Source organism: Sapajus apella, unplaced genomic scaffold (assembly GCF_009761245.1).
Source record: "Sapajus apella isolate SASKATOON/1434 unplaced genomic scaffold, GSC_monkey_1.0 scaffold8, whole genome shotgun sequence".
Lineage (NCBI taxonomy): Eukaryota > Metazoa > Chordata > Mammalia > Primates > Cebidae > Sapajus > Sapajus apella.
Window position 1 is genome coordinate 40,125,865 of NW_022436948.1, and position 23,514 is coordinate 40,149,378.

The window sequence follows — 23,514 nt, forward strand, 5'->3', positions numbered from 1 at the left end:
AAGTGAGGGCGTTCACTGCAGACGCAAACCCGAGGAAGACTCCACCGTCGCGTCTGGGCTTACAGCCTCTCCCTCTTCCTCCTCTCCATTTTCTCTCCCCAAACTCATAAACAGGTCCAAACATCAGCACTTCATGCCTTCTCTTAAGGAAAGAATCCTCCCACCCCATTCAAACCTTTGTTTCAAAGTCAGTCTTGAGAATGAGAGTATTTATTCACCGACTCAATCAAAAGGGGTTTTCTAAGCTTTGGGAGAGGTGGTTCAATGAGGAACAAACTCAGATATTTCTAGAACAAATTTTACACTTGCCTGCTATTACCTTGTTTCTATGAAAATAACTTATTTTACTAATTTTTAATCCAAGGAAGTTCAGTATATTTTTCCACGCATCTCTTAGTGTGAATCATTTATTCACGCTTCATCCATGTGGGCTTATTACAGAGCTAATAAGCTTAAGTTATATTAAGGGGTTGTTCCCTTTCAACAGCATACAGAGAACTTATTTGTTGGAATGAGGACTTTAAAGAATAATGCATGTTTTGCCATCTTGCCTTCCTAGCCAAATATTATTATATCAATGGGTGGGACTGAGCAACAGCACATTTGTAAAGACAACTTCTTCACTTTTTTTGGCGGGGGGGGGGGGGGGAGATATTGTTACTTTTTAAAAATAAATGAATGCATTACTTAGTTATATTAAGTCCTTATTGTTCTTATAAAGACTACTATAAAGCTGCTAATAAAAACTCTACACATTCCTTTCTTAGAAAATGTTTCGTTTTTATTTAAAGTTGGGTGCATAGTTTTCCCAAAGACTGAAATTTATAACTTACTTTTTTTTTTTTTTAGACAGAGTCTCGCTCTGTCACCAGGCTAGAGTGCAGCAGCCCGATCTCGGCTCACTGCAACCTCTGATTCCCTGTCAAGCAATTCTCCTGACTCAGCCTCCAGAGTAGCTGGGATTTCAGGCATGTGCCACCACACCCAGCTAATTTTTGTATTTTTAGTAGAGACGAGGTTTCACCATGTTGGCCAGAATGGTCTCAATCTCCAGACCTCGTGATTCGCCTGCCTCAGCCTCCCAAAGTGCTGGGATTATAGGCATGAGCCACCACATCCGGCCAACTTACTTCTTAATCAGAAGTAAAAGGAGTGATAGTTTAAATTTTCTTATCTAGCAAATGTGGTCTTTTTTGAATTTGATTAAGTTTTACTGAAATCATTTTAAGGATGTTTGAAGGGCATTTTCTAGTACACTAGTAATAACTGGATAATGTAAAACAGTATGGACACAGCGATATTTAGAGCCATGGCAGGATTCTCTTTTTTTCCAGTATGAAAGGTGGACAGGATGCTGTTTGAGGCAGAGTAAACAAGATGCTTGTGTTGTCTTCTGGTTGTTATGAACTGAAAGCACTTTTAATCTCTCAGTGGTCAGATCCAGAAACCCCCAGGGAAACATGTAGTGATCCAACCTAGAACCACAGTTTCTGTGCTCTGTAAATGGAAACCTTACTTTTCCATTCCCTCAGCCTCAAATTAGACAGACTAATTTAAGGCTAATACGAATTTCTGATCTAAAATTGAAGAATCCTTGAAGTACAGTAGGAAAACTCAAAATTGATATCAGTAACACATATGATCTTTCCACTTGAAAAGGAAAAACAGACATATTTTAGAGTCTAGAAATGAACATAAAAAGGCAAAAATTACATCAATGAGTATTAAAAAGCGGGGACTCCATGAATTTCATAATCTCTCCAATTTTTTTGTGTTATTTCCTTCTCTCAGAAGTAATATGTGTCCATTTAACCGAGGGTACAGAGCTCCTATTTTCTTCTATGTACAACGGAAAACATGAAAGCATTTCAGCAGGAAACTGTTTCACCAGTATCTTCTTGCTATTCTGTGGAGCGTTTCTGTTGGAAGACAAGAGGGGAAGGAAGAAGGCTGTCAGGCAGTCACCAGCGTTTACCAGCCCAGTCTTTAACCAGAATGTATTGTAGAGATGGTGAGAAGTGTCTGAATTCCAGATGTATTTGGAGACAAAGGTGACAAGACTTGATGATGAATTAGATGTGGTTAGTGTTGGAAAGAGAGAAATGGACGCTCATGTCTAGATTTATGACAAGAGCAACAGAAAATAATGCAGTTGTCATCAACCGATATGGGAAGACAAAGGAGCAGTTACATTTTGAGCAGCTTACTAGATATCCAGGTGCAGGCAGAACAGGGATAGATGGGACAGAGCTCAAGGAAAAAGCCGGAGTTGGAGATAAGAACGTGTGAGTCATCATTATGTAAATGGCATTTAGAAGAATGGGATTTTATGAAATAATTTCAGGGGAGAATGTATTTAAAGGATCAAGCTGAGAAAAGAGTTCTAGAGCAGTCCAAAATATGGATATCGAAGAGAGTAGGAGCCATAAAAGGAAACTGAGAAGGAGCAGTTTGTGAAATAGGGGAAAATCCAGAAGGCTGTGATATCATGGAAGCCAGAAGAAGAAAGCATTTAAAAAAAAGAAAAAAAAAAAAGGAAGTGATGATGATCAGAGTGTCCAATGCTGCTAAAGTATAAAATTATGTAAAGGCAAAGAATTACCTTGGAATTTTGCATTACCTTCATAAAAGCTATTTCAGTCAAAATGGTGGTGACAAGATTGATCTATAAGAATTGAACAAAGATTGGTTATCCAGTGATTCCAAGTCTAGGAATTTATCTTACAGATATGCTTACACTTAAGTAAAATAATAATAGATGTTCAAAGTTACTCTTTGCAGTTTTGTACAAAAACGCACAATTGAAAACAACATAAATACATACACATAGAAAACAAGCCAAATAATCTATACATAGTAGTCCCTCTTTATTCAGTCTCACTTTCCCTAGTTTCAGTTACCGGCAGTCAACCTCAGCCTAAAAATATCAAATGGAAAATTCCAGAGATATAAAAAATCATGTTTTAAATTGCATGTCATTCTGAGTATTATTATAATTGTTCTTCGTTATTAGTTATTGTTGATACTCTCTTATTGTGACTAATTTATGAATTAAACTTTATCATAGGTATGTACAGATAGGGAAAAACCCAGTGTATACAGAGAGAGTTCGGAGTTATTCATGGTTTCAGCCATTCACTGGAGGATCTTCAGCCTATGCTTTATAGATAAGTAAGAACTACAGTATATACATTCAGTGGAATACTATCCAGGTGTTAAAATTATTAAGCAGCTTTCCCTATATTAAAATTAAAGACCTTCAAAGTCTGTTAAGCTAGCAGAAAAAGTTGCAATGCAGCATGTTTGAAATGCTATTATTTATTACAGAACAAATAAAAATGAGCATTTATATGAAAATATATTTTAAAAAACAGTAGACAATAGTAATTGCCTGCAAGGAGGGAAACTAGATGGTAATGTAAAATGATAGAAGGAAGATGAACTCTATTTTTATATGCTTTAATACCTTGGAATCGTGTGCACATGGATTAGCTATTCAAAACCCTAAATAAAACTTCACACATGAGTCTGAAAAAAAAATGTAGTTTAAAATGTAAAAGAAAACAAAGAATGGGTGATGAGGAAATGAATACTATGTATAACAGAACTCTGAAAAAGTTTTAAAAAGAAGATTAAAAGTAGCCGGAGTGGGCCATGGAGATTTGTGTTTAAAATGGGCGTTATTATGGCTGAAGTAGATCAATGAGAATAAACTATACAGAAGCCAAAGGTGATGGTGGGGGGAACGACCACTGGGGGAGCAAATCCTTTAATAAGTGGTAGGAGGTGGCATGCCTGGTGATAGTAAGGGAGAGAACTAAGAGGACAAGGAACAGGGGCAGTGCCATTTCCTAGAAACCAGCACATTTGCATCCATCCTTTGGCCAGCGTCCTGCATTCCTAAAGCTAATGTGCTTGGGACAGTTGTACGAACGATTGCAGTTGACGCCACCATAGAGTCTCAGTTCTTAACGTCATTTGGATTTCCACCATCTCATCAAATATTTCTTACCATTGGTTTCCACTCCCTCCAATTCCCACCGGCTCAAAACTAACTCTGTCTCTGCCCCCTCCCACTTCAGACAGTTCTCGGACTTCAGAGGTTCTCAGGAATGAATCGCCCTCACCAGTTCTATCTCCTGTATATTTATCTGCTTAGCTCCTCTCCTTCCCTCTAGGCCTGTTGTCAAGCTGACCACTCTCTTTGCTCTGGGTCCCAAAACTGCCCCGGCTACAATCTGAATTTTGATTCATAACAATTCTTCTAACCACCTGCAACTTGAGCCCCTTCTGCATTTCATGACTTCGTCATTTAAAGGTATTAAGATCATATCACTCCCATCCATAAAACCAGCAGAAAAACAGAAATGCTCTTGTGATACTGACCCCCCGCCCCCGTACCTAGAGTCCCATTTGATCTTTTCTCAACGATCTTCCCTTAAAAAAAAAAAACAACCTGATTTGTATTTCCCGCCACCAGCTCCTCCACTCCCATTAACTTCTCTCCCATCACAAGTCAGCTTCCGCTCCCACCATCCCATGAAACTACTTTGGCAACAGTCACTATATTATTAACTCAGAAGCTACTGATCACTGAAACCTCAGCTAGCCGAACAACTCGGTAACATTTGATAAAGCTAAACATTAATCATTTATGCTTTATTTTTCCTGTGGCTCAGAGATACCTGTCTTTCCTGTGAAGTTTCAACAGCACTCTCTTGGTCCCCTTATTATATCTTTAATTTTTACTCCTCCATTCATTTGGTGATCCTCTTCCATTGCCCCTCCTTAGCTCTCTTCTTCATTCACTTCTATTTTGTCTTTTGGTCAAAGATTCCTTTGATAGTCTCAAAACAAAAATGGGAAAAAATGAAAATGAAAGCAAACTATGTTATTTCTCCCCAAGGGAAAAATGCACATAGATACAAATATTTGCTGATGATTTTAGGCAATTAGCAGACTCACTGAAGCCCATCAGTGGGAGTTGGGAATCTTTCCTAGGCTTTTTTGTAAAATAATTTTATCAGCTACTATAATTTCAGAAACTCCAAATGAGATGATGAATCCTAGTTTGTCCAAATGTGAAAGTGACTCTCAGTTCTAGTGCTACTCACTAATAGTCCCTTTTTGGTGTATCCAAGTTCTCATATATACTGCCTTCATGATTTGTTTTGTACCTGCACACAGTATTTATTCTTTATATAATTTCTTTAAATTGAATAATATTTTTAAATATCAATAAATAAAAATAAAATTCCTATCGATATTGTTAATGGAAAATTGATACTACTGTCACAAATAAGATGAAATGATAAAAAGAATCTAGCAAACAACAGAGTGATGTCATTAAATTTTAATTAGGTGTTTATTGTCCACTAAAAGACTTAAGCCTGAGGCTAACATTCTCTTGTAGTAAAAGGTAGATGAGCAAAAGTTAAGAGCAAATTTCCACCAAGCTAGAAGTCTTTCAATTAATTAATCCAAAGAGAAAGGAAATTGAAGGGAGAAGAAATTCCTCACCATCTGATACAGCATTATGTAATTCCATGAGCTTCTACAAGTAGTCTGCTGAGTAACACCAGTAGGATACATCCTGGCGTTTGGGTAAATTCCCCTCTCTTCTGCATATCCAGCCCCATCCTCCTTATTAGGATAAAAGCCCTCAAGATGGCAACATGGACACATCAGTGACCTCCAGCCTCAGTTCATAATTAAACTCGTCTTTCTCCCCTGAATGCTTAAGCCTCAGATACTCCGTATTCTATAGGAGAGACTCTCCCAAATTTCTTTTTTAAAGTTTTCCTCCAGACTCAGCCAGATGCAGCCAGCCTGCTATTAGATTAGGTCTCTTGAATACACTATGCTTCCCTGATCATTCGTTACTTACTTATTCAATATACTTAGCCTTAACTTTTTCAATACCTTCCAAACTCATCTCCCTGAATCTAGCCTTGCCCTCATTAGTCATTTTTCCCATACTGCCACCAAATTAATTTTAGGGATTAGTTCTGTCTCATGCTTAAAGTCCTTTAGTGGATCCTCATGTCACTCTGGGAACAAGCCAAGCCCTGTAGCTCATCCTTCCAAGTCCTTTTTCATCTGAATTTCTGCTCCAACTGTACTTCCAGCCACTCTTCCTTGCCAACCCACTAGCTATGCTCAGCGATAGGGAACTCCTTACACCTCTCTGTCATAGGCTTTCCTTTCTTCTTCTCTCAGCTCTGAGTGTTCTTCCTTTCACCTGGCAAATTCTTAGTCATTTGCCAAAATTTACATAGATTTGTTTTCCTTCCCAGACTTCTTCCTTTGCTAAAAGGTAATTCACTCCTCTAAACTAGCTGTGAATCTTTTGTAAACATCCATACTGCATTCACCATGCTGTTTGTATTTTATTTATTTACAAGTCTCTTCTTTCAGTTACGCTAGTGAGTACCTGGAGGCAGAAATACTCTTTTCTATCTCTGTATCTTCAGACTGCATGAACTGTAGTGCTCAGCACACACAGCATCAAAGGGAAACTTATGTGACTCTCACGTTGCCTAAGTTAAGAGCAACTGTAAACAAGCCATTGTTATGGAACACTTTACACTCCTAGCCTTGAATAGGAGTGATTTTCTAGAAATTATCTCAAAAATTTTTCTTTCTCTGTTCATTGGTGCTTCTGTCTTTGGCATTTCTTTCTTTCAAACTGTTTCATGAAATTAAAAGACAAAACAAAACCCCAGGGAAGCTTCCTAATGTAATCTTCTGTGCCTGCAGTCTTTAAGACAGGTGGCTATATCTCTTACATAATGAAATATCAAGAAAGGAAAAATATATAGCCTTACTCAATAACCCACTTTAGTATTGAACTGCCTTTATTTTTTTGTATACAATATAAACTGACATTACTATAGTTATTTCTATTCTGTTTTTGAAATGGACAATATGGGGTTACATTTTCCTTGTATCAAACTTTCATCTATTTCAAAACAATGTCAAATAATATTGAGCAAAATTATCTGAATTAAATCTGGAGTTATTCATAAGCATTCATCTTTTACAGATGCTTAACTTTCTAGCTGATCTAGGATTCAAAGATTTTTGGCACTAATTCAGCTTAAATCTTTCTTTTTGGATTATTTCCTCATCTTATACCTTACAGTGTGTCAGTGTATTAGCACACTTACAGTGAAAATTAGTGGAGTAAAATCTTCTTTGTGTGAACCCAGAAAATCTGAAACAGGTCTCAATTATTAATTTCGAAAGTTGATTTTGCCAAGGTTGAGGCTGTACCAGTGACCATAGCCTCCGGAAATTCTGATTACATCCAAGCTGGTCGGGGTACAGCTTGGTTTTATACATTTTAAGGAGACATGAGACGTCAATCAATATGTGTAAGAAGTACATTGGTTCCATCTGGAAAGGCGGGACATCTTGAAGCAAGGGCAGGAAGACTCCTGGGAAGAGAGCTTCCAGATCAGAGATAGGTGAGACACAAACAGTTGCATTATTTTGTGTTTCTGATTGGCCTTTCCAAAAAAGTCTATCTCAGGAAGCAGAGGGGTAACTGTGAATAGAATGGGAGGCAGGTTTGCCCTAAGCAGTTTGCAACTTGAGTTTTCCTTAGTGATTTTGGGGGCCCAAGACATTTTTCTTTTGCATTAGAGATAGATATTTTATAGAAGTAAAAAGCCGTATATACATTAAAATAGTCAAAGTTATGTGCAAATACCTAGGCATGAAAAACACTTATTTTATAATTACAGCTTGATCCCTTAATACTTTGCTTTTAAGGCATTTGTGATATTTAGAAAAATAAATAAAGCATGGCTTTGTTTTCTTTTTTTTCTTTCTTTCTGTTTCTCTCTTTCCTTCCTTCCTTCCTTCTTTCCTTTTTTTTTTTTTTGTTTTTGTTTTTTAAGAAGGTTTTGTTTTGTAATCCAGGCTATATGCAGTAGCAGAATGATCACAGCTCACTGCAGCCTTGGAATTTTGGTCCCAAGTGATCTTACCACCTCAGCCTCCCAAGCGGCCAGAACTAGAAATGTGCACCACCATGTGAGGCTAAATTTTCTGGTTTTGTTTTGTTGTTTTGTTTTGTTTTGTTTTGTTTTTGTGGAGACAGTGTCTCACTGTGTTGCCTAGGCTAGTCTTAAATTACTGGCTTCAAGCAATCCTCCTGCCTCAGCCCCCAAACTTCAGAGATTACAGGTATGAGCCACCGCTCCTGGTTTTATCTTCTTTTCTAATTATCATAGGAAGCAAAATTCCTGACCAGCTTATTAATAGCTAAAAACATCAGAAAAAGACTAATTTGGTACATGCTTACAAGAAAGGGTAGTTCCGTTTTATGGTACACGTAAAAGTACGTAGGTTAGTTGCATATTTTCATGCATTTTTTATTAAATAATGTTTGAAATAAAAAGTTGCAGATTTGGAAAGTGCCCATTGCCACATTCTGTTTACATCTTATCCAGTGCAGCTACCACATCACAGCACTAATAATTCAAAGCGTTTTTTAGCGATTTCTTTGGAATCTTGGTAGCTGCTTGACAAGCCAAGGAGGACCCTTCAATCTTGATAATTCTGGTTGAAATAAAAACAATGGAGCTCTCTATTCTTACCTTTTGTAAATGAAGTCTAGATTGTAGGATTTGGAGTTTTTCTGTTTTGAGAAAACGAACCCGGATTTCAAATGCTCCAAGAATCATTTTCTCTCGAATTCATCTGTGAATCTTCCTTTTCCCTCGCTCTCCTGATAAACTTCACTCAACCACCATCAATTTTAGAAGATATCAGAAGAGATAAAATATTATTCATTCCATCTTAGTCATAATCCTGGAAAGGGTCTTCAAGTGTATGAATTAAAATCCTGACAAAGTTTATTTTTGTCTTAAAGTTTACCTAGATTTAGCTCAATTCTAGGCAAACTTCCTTTCTACATATATGCTCCCAAGTTTACCCTCTCACTAAAAGCAGGTGCAACATTTTATAGAACAACATTGCTGCCTTCAGGATCTAAGGGGGAAAAAATCTGTCCAGATTGATGCACTTTTTAAAAAGTATATGAAAACATCATACTATTGTGAATTGTAAGTAGACAATTTGACTTCTGCAGTGATATTCAGAAAGGTTACAGTAAAATTAGTAACATCTATTGGAACATTACTCAAGAGAAACATCTAATTTGACATAAGATACAAAATATGTACAATTCCTGTTACAGTTAGAAAGTAGATGCTTTCTGAGTGAATAAATTCTAAAGTATACAAAAGTCAGATCAGATCTTACAAAATGAGAAATAGGGCCGGGCGCGGTGGCTCAAGCCTGTAATCCCAGCACTTTGGGAGGCTGAGGCGGGTGGATCACGAGGTCAAGAGATCGAGACCATCCTGGTCAACATGGTGAAACCCCGTCTCTACTAAAACTACAAAAAATCAGCTGGGCATGGTGGCGCGTGCCTGTAATCCCAGCTACTCAGGAGGCTGAGGCAGGAGAATTGCCTGACCCAGGAGGTGGAGGTTGCGGTGAGCAAAGATCGCGCCATTGCACTCCAGCCTGGGTAACAAGAGTGAAACTCTGTCTCAAAAAAAAAAAAAAAGAGAAATAGAAGGAATTCTTCTGCCCAGGATACAAACATCTGCAGATATTTTCAGTGTCAGATGTCAGGAAGGGGTCCAGTTTCTGCTTTCTGCACATTTCTAGCCAGTTTTCCCAATACCATTTATTAAACAGGGAATCCTTTCCCCATTGCTTATTTTGTCAGATTTGTCAAAGGTCAGATGGTTGTAGATATGTGGCATTGTCTCCGAGGCCTCTGTTCTGTTCTATTGGTCTATATATCTGTTTTGGTGCCAGTACCATGCTGTTTTGATTGCTGTAGCCTTGTAGTATAGTTTGAAGTCAGGCTGCATGATACCTCCAGCTTTGTTCTTTTTACTTAGAATTGTCTTTGCTGTGTATGCCCTCTTTTGGTTCCACACGAAGTTTAAGGTGGTTTTTTCCAGTTCTGTGAAGAAGATCATAGGCAGCTTAATGGGGATAGCATTATAAATTACTTGGGCAGTATGGCCATTTTCACAATATTGATTCTTCCTAGCCATGAGCATGGAGTATTTTTCCATCTGTTTGTCCTCTCTTATTTCCTTGAGCAGTGGTTTGTAGTTCCCCTTGAAGAAGTCCTTCACATCCTTTGTTAGTTGTATTCCTGGGTATTTTATCTAGGTATTTTGTCTCTTTGTACCAATTGTAATGGGAGTTCGTTCTTGATTTGGCTCTCTTTAAGTCTGTTATTGGTGTATAGAAATGCTTGTGATTTCTGCACATTGATTTTGTATTCTGAGACTTTGCTGAAGTTGCTTATCAGTTAAAAGAGGTTTTGGGCTGAGACAGTGGGGTCTTGTAAATATACAATCATGTCTGCAAATAGAGACAATTTGACTTCCTCCTTTCCTACTTGAATACCCTTTATTTCTTTTTCTTGCCTGATTGCTCTGGCTAGAACTTCCAATACTATGTTGAATAGGAGTGGTGAGAGAGGGCATCTTTGTCTAGCGCCAGAATTCAAAGGGAATGCTTCCAGTTTTTGCCCATTCAGTGTAATATTGGCTGTGAGTTTGTCATAAATAGCTTTTATTATTTTGAGATACATTCCATTAATACCTAGTTTATTGAGAGTTTTTAGCATAAAGGGCTGTTGAATTTTTTCAAAGGCTTTCTCTGCATCTACTGAGATAATCATGTGGTTTTCATCTTTGGTTCTGTTTATGTGGTGAATTACGTTTATAGACTTGAGTTTGTTGAACCAGCCTTGCATCCCTGGGATGAAGCCTACTTGATCATGATGGATCTGCTTTTTTATATGCTGTTGTAATCAGTTTGCCAGTATTTTATCGAGGATTTTTGCATCTATATTCATCATGGATATTGGCCTGAAGTTTTCTTTTTTTGTTGAGCCTCTGCCGGGTTTTGGTATCAGGATGATGTTGGTCTCATAAAATGATTTAGGAAGGATTCCCTCTTTTTGGATTGTTTATAATAGTTTCAGAAGGAGTGGTACCAACTCCTCTTTGTATGTCTCATAGAATTCGGTTGTGAACCCATCTGGACCTGGACTTTTTTTGGTTGGTAGGCTATTAATTGCTGCCTCTTCTTCAGCCCTTGTTATTGGTCTATTCAGGGTTTCAGTTTCTTCCTGGTTTAGGCTTGGAAGGGTGCAAGTGTCCAGGAATTTACCCATTTCTTCCAGGTTTACTGGTTTGTATGCATAGAGTTGTTTGTAGTCATCTCTGATTGTAGGTTGTATTTCTGTGGAATCTTTCATGATATCCCCTTTATCATTTTTTGTTGCATCTATTTGATTCTTCTCTCTTTTCTTTTTTATTAATCAGGCTAGTGGTCTATTTTGTTGATCTTTTCCAAAAACCAGCTCCTGGATTTATTGATTTTTTGAAGAGCTTTTTTTGTCCCTATCTCCTTCAGTTCTTCCCTGACCTTAGTTAACTATTTTTTGTCTTCTGATAGCTTTTGAGTTTTTGTTTTTTTTCTTTTTTTTATCTTGCTCCTCTAGCTCTTTCAATTTTGATGATAGGGTGTTGATTTTACATCTTTCCTTGCTTCTCATGTGGGCACTTATTGCTATAAATTTCCCCCTAGACACTGCTTTAAATGTTTCCCACAGATTCTGGTACATTGTGTCTTCATTCTCGTTGGTTTCCAAGAATATATTTATTTCTGCCTTCATTTCATTGTTTATCCAGTCAACATTCAAGAGCCACTTGTTCAGTTTCCATGAAACTGTGCGGTTCTGAGTTAGTTTCTGCATTCTGAGTTCTAACTTGATTGCACTGTGGTCTGAGAGACTGTTTGTTATGATTTCCATTCTTTTGCATTTGCAGAGAAGTGATTTACTTCCAATTATGTGGTCAATTTTAGAGTAAGTGTGATATGGTGCTGAGAAGAAGGTACATTCTGTGACTTTGGAGTGGAGAGTTCTGTAAATGTCTGTTAGGTTTGCTTGGTCCAGGTCTGAGTTCAAGTCCTGGATATCCTTGTTAATTTTCTGTCTCTTTGATCTGTCTAATATTGACAGTGGAGTGTTAAAGTCTCCCACTATTATTGTGTGGGAGTCTAATTCTCTTTGTAGGTCATTAAGAACTTGCTTTATGTATCTGGGTGCTCCTGTATTGGGTGCGTATATATTTAGAATCATTAGCTTGTTCTTGTTGCGTTGATCCTTTTGTCATTATGTAATGCCCTTCTTTGTCTCTTTTGATCTTTGTTAGTTTAAAGTCTATTTTATCCAGATGAATTAAAGATTTAAACATAAGACCTAACACCATAAAAACCCTAGAAGAAAACCTAGGCAAAACCATTCAGGACATAGGTGTAGGCAAGGACTTCATGACCAAAACACCAAAAGCATTGACAACAAAAGCCAAAATAGACAAATGGGACTTAATCAAACTCCACAGCTTCTGCACAGCAAAAGAAACAGTCATTAGAGTGAATCGGCAACCAACAGAATGGGAAAAAATTTTTGCAGTTTACCCATCTGACAAAGGGCTGATATCCAGAATTTACAAAGAACTAAAACAGATTTACAAGAAAAAAACTAACAAGCACATTCAAAAGTGGGCAAAGGATATGAACAGACACTTTACAAAAGAAGACATACATGAGGCCAACAAACATATGAAAAAATGCTCATCATCACTGGTCATCAGAGAAATGCAAATCAAAACAACATTGAGATACCATCTCATGCCAGTTAGAATGGCGATCATTAAAAAATCTGGAGACAACAGATGCTGGAGAGGATGTGGAGAAATAGGAACACTTTTACACTGTTGGTGGGAGTGTAAATTAGTTCAACCATTGTGGAAGACAGTGTGGCGATTCCTCAAGGACCTAGAAATAGAAATTCCATTTGACCCAGCAATCCCATTACTGGGTATATATCCAAAGGGTTATAAATCATTCTACTATAAGAACACGTGCACACAAATGTTCATTGCAGCACTGTTTACAATAGGAAAGACCTGGAACCAACCCAAATGCCCATCGGTGATAGACTGGACAGGGAAAATGTGGAATATATACACCATGGAATATTATGCAGTCATCAAAAACGATGAGTTTGAGTCCTTTGTAGGGACATGGATGAACCTGGAAACCATCATTCTCAGCAAACTGACAGAAGAGCAGAAGATCAAACACTGCATGTTCTCACTCATAGGTGAGTGTTGAACAATGAGAACACATGGACACAGGGAGGGGAGAACTGCACACTGGTGTCAGTTGGGGGGAAATAGGGGAGGGACGGTGGAGGGTGGGGAGCTGGGGAGAGATAGCAAGGGGAGAGATGCCAGATGTAGGTGATGGGGAGGAAGGCAGCAAATCACACTGCCACGTGTGTACCTATGCAACAATCTTGCATGTTCTTCTCATGTACCCAAAACCTAAAATGCAATAAAATAAATAAATGGGAAAAAAAATAAAGTATATTTTATCAGAGACTAGGATTAAAACTCCTGCTTTTTTTGGTCTCTATTTGCTTGGTAAATCTTCCTCCATCCCTTTATTTTGAGCTATGTGTATCCTTGTATGTGAGACAGGTTTACTGGATACAGCACACCAATGGGTTTTGACTTTTTATCCAACTTGCCAGTCTGTGTCTTTTTATTGAGGCGTTTAGCCCATTTACATTTATGGTTAATATTGTTATGTGTGAATTTGATCCTGCCATTTTCATGCTAGCTGGTTGTTTTACCCATTAGCTGACGCAGTTTCTTCACTGTGTCGATGTTCTTTACCATTTGGTACATTTTTGAAGTGGCTGGCACTGGTTGTTCCTTTCTATGTTTAGTGCCTCTTTCAGGAGCTCTTGTAAAGCAGACCCAGTGGTGATAAAGTCTCTGAGTAATTGCTTGTTCATAAAGGATTTTATTTCTCCTTCACTTATGAAACTTAGTTTAGCTGCATATGAATTCCTAGGTTGAAAGTTCTTTTCTTTAAGGGTGTTGAATATTGGTCCCTACTCTCTTCTGGCTTGTAGGGTTTCTGCTGAGAGATCTGCTGTGAGTCTCATGGGCTTCCCTTTGTGGGTAACCTGACCTTTTTCTCTGGCTGCCCTTAGCATTTTTTCCTTTATTCAACCCTGGTGAATCTGACAATTATGCGCTTTGGGGTTACTCTTCTTGAGGAATACCTTTGTGGTGGTCTCTGTTTTTCCTGGACTTGAATATTGGCCTGTCTTGCTAGGTTGGGGAAGTTTTCCTGGATAATATCCTAAAGAGTGTTTTCCAGCTTGGATTCATTCTCTCTGTCACATTCAGGTACATCTATCAAACGTAGATTAGGTCTTTTCGCATAATCCCATATTTCTTGGAAGTTTTGTTTATTTCTTTTCACTTTTTTTCCTATAATCTTGCCTTCTGGTTTTATTTCATTAATTGGTCTTCAATCTCTGATATTGTTTCTTCTGCTTGATCAATTTGACTATTGTAACTTCGCAAAGTTCTCATGTTTTGTTTTTCAGCTCCATCAAGTCATTTATATTCTTCTCTAAGCTGTTTATTCTTGTTAGCATTTCATCAACCCTTTTTTCAACATTCTTAGTTTCTTTGCATTGGGTTAGAACATGTTCTTTTAGCTCAGAGAAGTTTGTTATTACCCACCTTCTGAAGCCTGTTTCTGTCAATTCATCAGACTCATTCTCCATCCAGCTATGTTCCCTTGCTGGTGAGGATTTGTGACCCCTTGGAGGAGGAGAGGCATTCTTGGTTTGGTGTTTTCGTCCTTTTTGTGCTGGTTTCTTTCCATCTTTGTGGATTTATCTACCTGTGGTCTTTGTAGTTGGTGACTTTTGGTCGGGGTCTCTGAGTGGATGTCCTTTTTGTTAACGAATAAGTTATTTCTTTCTGTTTTTTAGTTTTCCTTCTAACAGTCACACCCCTGCTTGCCTGGGGATCACCTGCAGTGGCTGCAAACAGTAAGCGTTGCTGCCAGTTTCTTCTTCTATTATCTTTGTCCCAGAACGATACCCACCAGATGTCAGCCTGAGCTCTCCTTTATGAGGTGTCTCTTTGGTTATATAGGGGTGAGGGAGCTTCTTGAGGAGACAGTCTGTTCCTTATAGGAGCCCAAGTGCTGAGCTGTGAGCTCTGTTGTTCCATTCAGAGCTGCTGGGCAGGTATGTTTAAGTCTGCTGCAGTGGAACTCATAACCACATTTTTTCCCAGGTCCTCTGTCCTTGGAAGGTGGGGCTTTATTTATAAGTTCCTGACATGCTGCTGCCTTTTTTCAGAGATGCCCTGCCCAGCAACATAGTAGCCTAGTCACAGTCTGTCAGCAGAGATGTTGCTGAGCTGCCGTGGACTCTGCCCAGCTGCTATGTGAACTTCCCTATGGTTTTGTTTATAGGGGTATAGTTAGAACTGCCTTGGTAATGGTGGTCTGCCTCAGTAATGATGGACTACCTCAGTAATGGCAGACTGCCTTGGTAGTGGTGGACTGCCTTCGTGATGGCAGATGCTCTTCTCCCCACAGAGGTGGACCGTCCCAAGTCCAGCTGCACTTGCTGTGAAACTCTCAGTCCAGAGTGTTTCTAGATTGCTAGTCTTTGTGCGAGTGGGACCCACCGATCCTGATCACCTGGCTCAGCCCCCTTTTTTGCAGTTGAATGGACACTCTGTCTCCCAGGCATTCCAGGCACAGTTGAAATAGCTGCCCAGATTTGTGTGAGTTTTTTTGTGGAGATCCACTGCACCAGCTGAAACAGCCATGCTGGAAACTCTTGGCACTTTTCAGCCCAAGGATCTCTTGGTCTGTGGGCAGTAATAACTCATTTGGAAATGCAGTGATCATTCACCCTCTGCATTGTTCTCGCTGGGAACTGCACTCCAGAGCTGTTCCTATTTGGCCATCTTGGATCCACCCACCCAGATTTTCCATTTCTTCCTGATTCATTCTTGGTCAGTTGTATGAGCCCAGGAATTTATCCATTTCCTCAAGCTTTTCTAATTTTTTAATGTATAGTTATTCATAATAGTGTCTGATGATCCTTTGTATTTCTGTGATATCAGTTGTGTAGTTTTTTATATCTGATTTTGCTTGGGCCTTCCTTCTTTTATTTCTTGGTTAATCCATTAAGTGGTTTATTGATTGTGTTTATCTTTTCAAAACACAAACTTTTCATTTCATGGATCCTTTATGTTTTTTTATTTGCCTGTATTTAGTTCTGCTCTGATCTTTATTATTTCTTTCTTTCTACTTATTTGGGATTTTGTTTATTCTTACATTTCTAGCTCCTTAAAGTGCATTTTAAAATTGTCTATTTGAAATTGTTCCAATTTTTTATGTAGGCATTTATTGCTATCAGTTTTCTTCTTAGCACTGCTTTTGCTGTACCCCATAAATTTTGATATGTTGTGTTTGGATTTTTGTTTGTTTCAATAATTTTTTTGATTTCCTCCTTAATTTCTTCCTCGACCCAGTCGTTGTTCAGAAGCATGTTGTTTAATTTCCATGTATGGGTAGAGTTTACACAGTTTCTCTTTTTATTGATTTTTAGTTTTATTGTAGTCTAAGAAAATATTTTATATGATTCCTATTTTTAAATGTTTGTTGAGATTTGTTTTGGGTCTTAACGTATTATCACATTTCCTTTTGATTTTGTCTGGATTGCAGAAAAGTCACATATTTTTATTAATTTACCTTTAATCTATTTAATTTGCTTAACTCTTATTAATATGATTAGATTAGTATTTGATTCTCTTGGCTATTTAAAATAGCCAATATATTATCATATGGATGATAGGGTTAAAAATAGTAGACAATATTTTGAATCTAAAAATTTTACCTCAGTAATATTTTTCTGCTTCATGTATTAATAGCATAAAATTATATTTCTAGAGATAGTCCATTAGAATTATTATAAATCACTTTCAATTGTGCAAACTAAATAGTGTATCATTCAATTAAGGGTCCTTCTTCAGCTCAAGAAGTAATTTTTAAGAAACTATTTCAAACATGAATATTTGGAGTTTTTGTGTTTAAATATTTTCAGTTGATGCTTAGTTTAATATTACATTTTGGCTAGAAAATGTAGCTGGCATGATTTCTAATTGGCGTGCTTAACTAAGCTTTTCTTTATTGATTTACATGCATTTACTTTATGATAAGTTTTGGTGTACATTTGACGAACAGCAGATTACATACTGGATACCACACTAGTAATACAGCATTATATTCAGCATTCCATATTTTTTTCTTATTGTATATGATTGCTAGAGATGCACTAAAGTCTCCCTCTATAATCACGTTTGACTGTCTTCCATTGGACTTACCATCTTATGCTTATTTGCATATTATGGTGCTTGATTTGGGGGCACTTAAAAATATATGACTGTCCAAACTTTCTGTGTGAAATTTACTTTATTAAATTCATCTTTTTTAATGTTAGCTTTATTATTTTCCCTTTCTTTAAGCTTGCATAAAGTTTGTAGGCCTTAGTCATTTCACTGAATTTTTCTTAAAGCAAAATATTATTAAATATTCTTTATTCCATCTGGCTACATATCTGGTTTTTTTCCTTTCAATAGATGAACTCACCTTACTTTTTAATTAGTTACCATAAATATCAGGTTCCATTTTACCTGATCAAACAAGTTTCAGTGTTTTATTTTTCCTTTGTCATTCCTTTCTCTTTTGTCATTGTCTTTTTTTATTGATGAATAATTTCTTGATTTGTTTCTTCTTTTGGAGAAAATGCATGTTTATTCAATTAAAACATAGCCAAATAGAGTTTATATGAATTCTGCTAGAACTGACATAGGTCATGCTTTGATTTTCCTTATCATTTCCAGATCCTATAGCCTGAAAGGAAGTGGAGGGAACAAATAGTCCCAAAAAAAACTTGTTTCATCAGATATGTCATTATTCATTCTTTTTGATGTTGCTAAATTTACTATAATAAACTTTAGCAGTGCCTAGTTTTATGGTTGGCCAAATCACACATTTCTGAATGTTAGCATTTTCCCCAATGTTCTAAGCAGACGGTAGGCCTAGAAATGACTTCCATTTTCCCCCATGCTTTCTTCTGATGTGATTCTTTGACCCATTCACTCAGGGTGTGGCAGACTGAATCAGCCAGCATTATCTTTATTTACCTTCTAGATAGATAGCGTTTTTGAAGGAGGTAAAATTTAATATTGTTGTATTTCCATCCTCTGTGGCTTCCATCAAACTAAATCACACTATTTCAATGGAAATACCTGAAACTTTGGCCAGGAAGATGTCAGTATCACTAGTCATTAGTTGTTTCTTCTTTTACTGGTTTATAAATTATTTCAACATGAACTCAGGTGAGGAACTACATGCAATCTTGAAAATATGTATGTTCCCCAACTTGTGGCTTTTGACACAGTTTATATATCATGTGAAAAAGAAAACACAGTTACATTGTACAGGAGTTAATTTTAAGAAGCATTTGACCAGTATGTGTATACCTTGACCTTGAACTCATCTGAGACAGATCTTCTATCAGCTCTTATAAGCTTAGAATATTAAAACTTTCTCTTGTTCTTCCCCAGATAACTTGACTTTGTTTTTATGTACCAATAGGTCATGCAGTAGGTACTATTAAGTGACCATGATTTCAGATAATTTATTAATTTATTTCTTCCCTTAGTTCAGAAAGTCTCCTTGTTTCATCTTACTTGGATTTTCTTATAGGAAATAATTAAAATTATATATGAACCATAGTGGCAAAATTGGAGATTATCCAATACTTTGGCTCACTGGTTTCTCTGAATGATTCACCATAGATCTGCCCTTGCAGTTCATTTATTTCCAAGTCATTCAGTGGAATTCTATTGAAAAAAAAAAAAAAGCATCCCTATCAATAAACACTGAAACTACTTTAATGTGATAGTTCTTGGCAAGACTGCACATTGAATTTGAAATTTTAAAAATGAGCAAAGAAGATCTAGAAGTAAATAGGGAAAAATTGAAATTAATTTTTTTAATAGTGAGACATATTTGAAACATAAAGGACATGACAATGATATTTCAAATGTCAACAAATGAAACAGCCCTGAAATGTATATAACACCAAAGGAAAAGGATTATAGTTAAAATTATGAAAAGATGTTTTTAAAGATTCCAAATGAAAGTGTTTTGACTGGTGGTGTTCTGGTAAATGTTTAAAAAAGCAGCTAGGGGAGAAAGAGGAAAAGCCGTGATTTGTGAAGTTTGCCAATTTCCGTAGTGTAAATATCCCCAACGTGATCAATTTCAAGCTATCAGCATGAAGTCACTGAACTCAGAGTCAGGAAGAAATGTGCCCAGTGATTCTCATGAGCCAGTGAAAGTCATTTCCAAATGATATTGTTTGGTTCTGTGCCCCTACCCAAATCTCATCTTGAATTGTCATCCTCACGTGTCAAGGGAGAGAGGTGTTTGGATCATAGGAGTGGTTTCACCCATGTTGTTCTCATGTTAGTGAGTGAGTTCTGATGAGATGTGGTGATTTTATGAGATATGGTGTTTGATAGTTCGTCTTTCAAATGCACTCTCGCCTGCCACCATGTAAGACATGCTTTCTTCCCCTTTTGCCATGATTTTAAGTTTCCTGAGGCCTCTCCAGCCATGCAGAACTGTGAGTCAATTAAACCTATTTTCTCTATAAATTACCCAGTCTTGGGTAGTCCTTTATAGCAATGTGAAATGGACTAATACAATTAATTAGTATGAAGAATGGGGTGCTGTTATAAAGATACAGAAAATGTAGAAGCAACTTTGGATCTGGGTCATGGTCAGATGTTGGTACAGTTTGGAGGGCTCAGAAGACAGGAAGCTGTGGGAAAATTTGGAATTTCCTAGGACTTACTGAATGGTTTTGATCAAAATGTTGATAATCATATGGACAATGAAGCCCAGGCTGAGGTGGTCTCAGATGGAGATGAGGAACTTCTTGGGAAGTAGAACAAAGGTCACTCTTCCCATGCTTTAGCAAAGAGACGGGTAGCATTTTGCCCCTGCCCTAGGGATCAGTGAAACTTTGAAGTTGAGAGAGATGATCTGAAATTGGAACTTATATTTAAAAGGGAAGCAGAGCATAAAAGTTTGGAAAATATGCAGCCTGATGATGCAATAGAAAAGAAAAAAAAAAAAAAACATTTTCTGAGGAGAAATTCAATCTGCTCCCAAAATTTGCATAAGTAATGAGAAGCTGAATTAATCATCAATACAATGGGGAAAATGTCTCCAAGGTATGTCAGAGATCTTGGTGGCAGCCCCTACAATCACAGGCCCAGAGACCTAGGAGGGAAAAATGGTTTCCTGGGCTTAGCCCAAGACCACTCTGCTCTGTGCAGTCTCGGGACTTGGTTCCCTGTGTCCTAGCTGCTCCAGCTCCAGCTGTGGCTAAGGGGGACCAAGGTACAGCTCAGGCAGTTGCTTCTGAGGGTGAAAACTCTAGCTTTGGTGCTTCTACATGGTGTTGGGTCTGCATCTGCAGGTGCACAGAAGTCAAGAATTGTAGTTTGGGAACCTCCACCTACATTTCAGAGGATTTATAGCAATGCTTGATTGTCCAGGCAAAAGTCTACTGCAGGGTTAGAGCCTTCATGGTGAATCTTTCCCAGGGCAGTGTGGAGGGAAATGTGGGGTCAGAGCCCCAACACTGAGTCCCCACTGGTCACTACCTAGTAGAGCTATAAGAAGAGGGCCACCATCCTCCAGATCCCAAAATGGTAGACCCACTAGCAGCTTGTGCTGTGTGCCTGGAAAAGCCACAGGCATCAACATCAGCCTGTGAAGGAGCTGCCTAAGGCTGTGGAAGCCCATCCCTTGCATCCGCATGCCCTGGATATGAGACTTGGAGTCAAAGGAGACTATTTTAGAGCTTTAAGAGTTAATGACTGCCTCAGTGGATTTCAGACTTGCATGTGGCCTGTAGCCCCTTTGTTTTGGCCAATTTCTACCATTTGGAATGGGAACATTCATCCAATGCCTGTATCCCATTATGTCTTGAAAGTAGCTAACTTGCTTTTGATTTTACAGGTTCATAGGTGGAAGGGACTTGCCTTGTCTCAGATAAGACTTTGGACTGTTGACTTCTGAGTTAATGCTGAAATGAGTTAAGACTTTGGAGGACTGTTGGGAAGACATGATTGGTTTTGAAATGTGGTAAGACAGGAGATTTGGGAAGGATCAGGGGCACAATGATATTGTTTGGCTCTGTGTCCCCACCCAAATCTCATCTCAAATTGTAATCCTCACTTGTCAAGAGTGGGACCTGTCTCTCAACATCCTCACATGTTGAGAGAGGGAGGTGATTGGATTATGGAGGCAGTTCCCTCATGCTGTTCTCATGATAGTTCTCATCAGATCTGATGGTTTTATGAAGGTCTTCCTTCATATTCTGTCTCACCTGCCACCATATAAGACATGCCTGCTTTCCCTTCTGCCATGATTGTAAGTTTCCTGAGGCCTTCCCAGCCATGTGGAATGGTGAATCAATTAAACTTTTTTTCTTTCTTTTATTATTTTTATTTTTTTACAAATTCTTGTGAAGTTCTTTGTAGCAGTGTAAAAACAGACTTATACACCAGAAAACCATTGGAATAATCTTCATAGCATTTTAAAAAGTGGAGATTTTAAGATTTAATTGGTAATTTAATTTATAAGATTTAATTGGTAAAGGTAAAGAGTGTCTTGTGCCTGGTGGTACGCACTTTCACATTTAAAGTAATGAATGAGATAATGTGGCACAATTGAAAATGATTGAGACCATGCAATCAAAAACTCATGGACCTGAATCCCAGCATCATAACTTAGTCTGTGATTTTAACAAAATTATCTGCTTTATCTGTCTTAATTTAATTTATTGATTTATTTAATGGATGAAAATTGTATATATTTATGGTGTACAACATGAAATATGTATATATTATGGAATGGCTATATCAAGCTAATTAACATATGTATTTCCTCATATATTTATTATTCATTTATGTTAAGAACTCTTAAAATCTCTCTTAGCAATTTTCAAGCATAGAATACATTGTTATTAACTATTGTCACCATATTATACAATAGAGCTCCTGAACTTATTCCTCTCACCTAACTCATATTTTGTAATCTATGACCAACTATCATTCTTCTTCCTCGGGTAACCACAATTCCACTCTGTTTCTTTGAGTTCAACCTTTTTAGATTCCAAATATTCAGGCTTCAATTATTCACCTGTAAAATTCTGCAAAATTGGAACCATTTAGCAAACATCTTAAAAAGAATAAAAGACACAATAGAGAGAATAAACATGAATGTATCTGGTATGTAAGTAGATTAGAAATTATTATTTTTCTTCCATCTTCTATACTACTTATTTCCTTCTAGCTGTACTTACTCAATATAAAATACTAAATTGAGATCAGAATATGAATTACAACATACCTATGTAGCTACTTGAAAATTACTCTTACATAGGAGAGAAAGTTATGAGAAATGCAGGCACCAAAGGAGGAATTCAGTACCCACATTCATTTTCTTTCCCATCTTTGATGAAATTTAAGAAGCTATGGGTGATGACACATATATAATTTTCATGACCATATTTTGTCACTTATTATTTTGTAACCTCTATGGTTCAGGAAAAGGAAGTCAAGGAATGTGAAAGGGGTATTTAGTGGACCAACCTATGGTATTTGCTACAAAAATACAATTCTGCAAAAGGTAGAAATGATGTGTCATGGGAATTCATGAAAGAAAATAACTTTTGGCTATAATAAACAGGGTGTTTTAAAAACCTGACATTAAAAATAGTGTCTACAGTGTTTTAATAGATGAAGATCAGATTTAGAACATTGTGGGTGAATCAAAAATTATATATATAAACTAATATAGAAGTAGAAAAGATTTTTTTTTAATTAAAAGGTAAGTAGCTTAATACATTCCAAATGCAAAGTAAACTTAGAGAGTATCAGAAAGTGTACTAGCTTGGTACTAGGTTGGCAAATGAGTCTATGGATTTGTTTATTTCCTATGTAATTACCATATTTGAAGATGCATACACTGTATTAACTGCTTTATTTATGTTTTTATTTAATTTCCAAATGATACTAAAAAGAAAGCATCGTGCCATTTTTATGAAGAGGGAACTGATGACCAGTTTACATTGATGATCTAAGGTTATGCAATTTATCACTCAAAAAACATTAAAAGTTTTTGACAAAGGGAGTAACATGATGGAAAGTGTAAGTTCCTGCAGTTATTTGACATTAGCAAATTAAAATTCTTGCCGTACTTTACACTGAAAGCAAAATTAGAAGCTATTGATTACTATAGATGCCAATGGTTTATTCTTCATATAGCATATGGTAATGTCTTAAAAGCATTCCTTCTAAAAAGAAGGGTGACCCACCCAGCCCCCAGCATTTCACTCACCTCCCTCTTTGCAGCATATCAGTGAAGGAGCTTTTGCATTTTCTGGTGTATAAAACAAAAGTTATATAGGCAATTATTAAA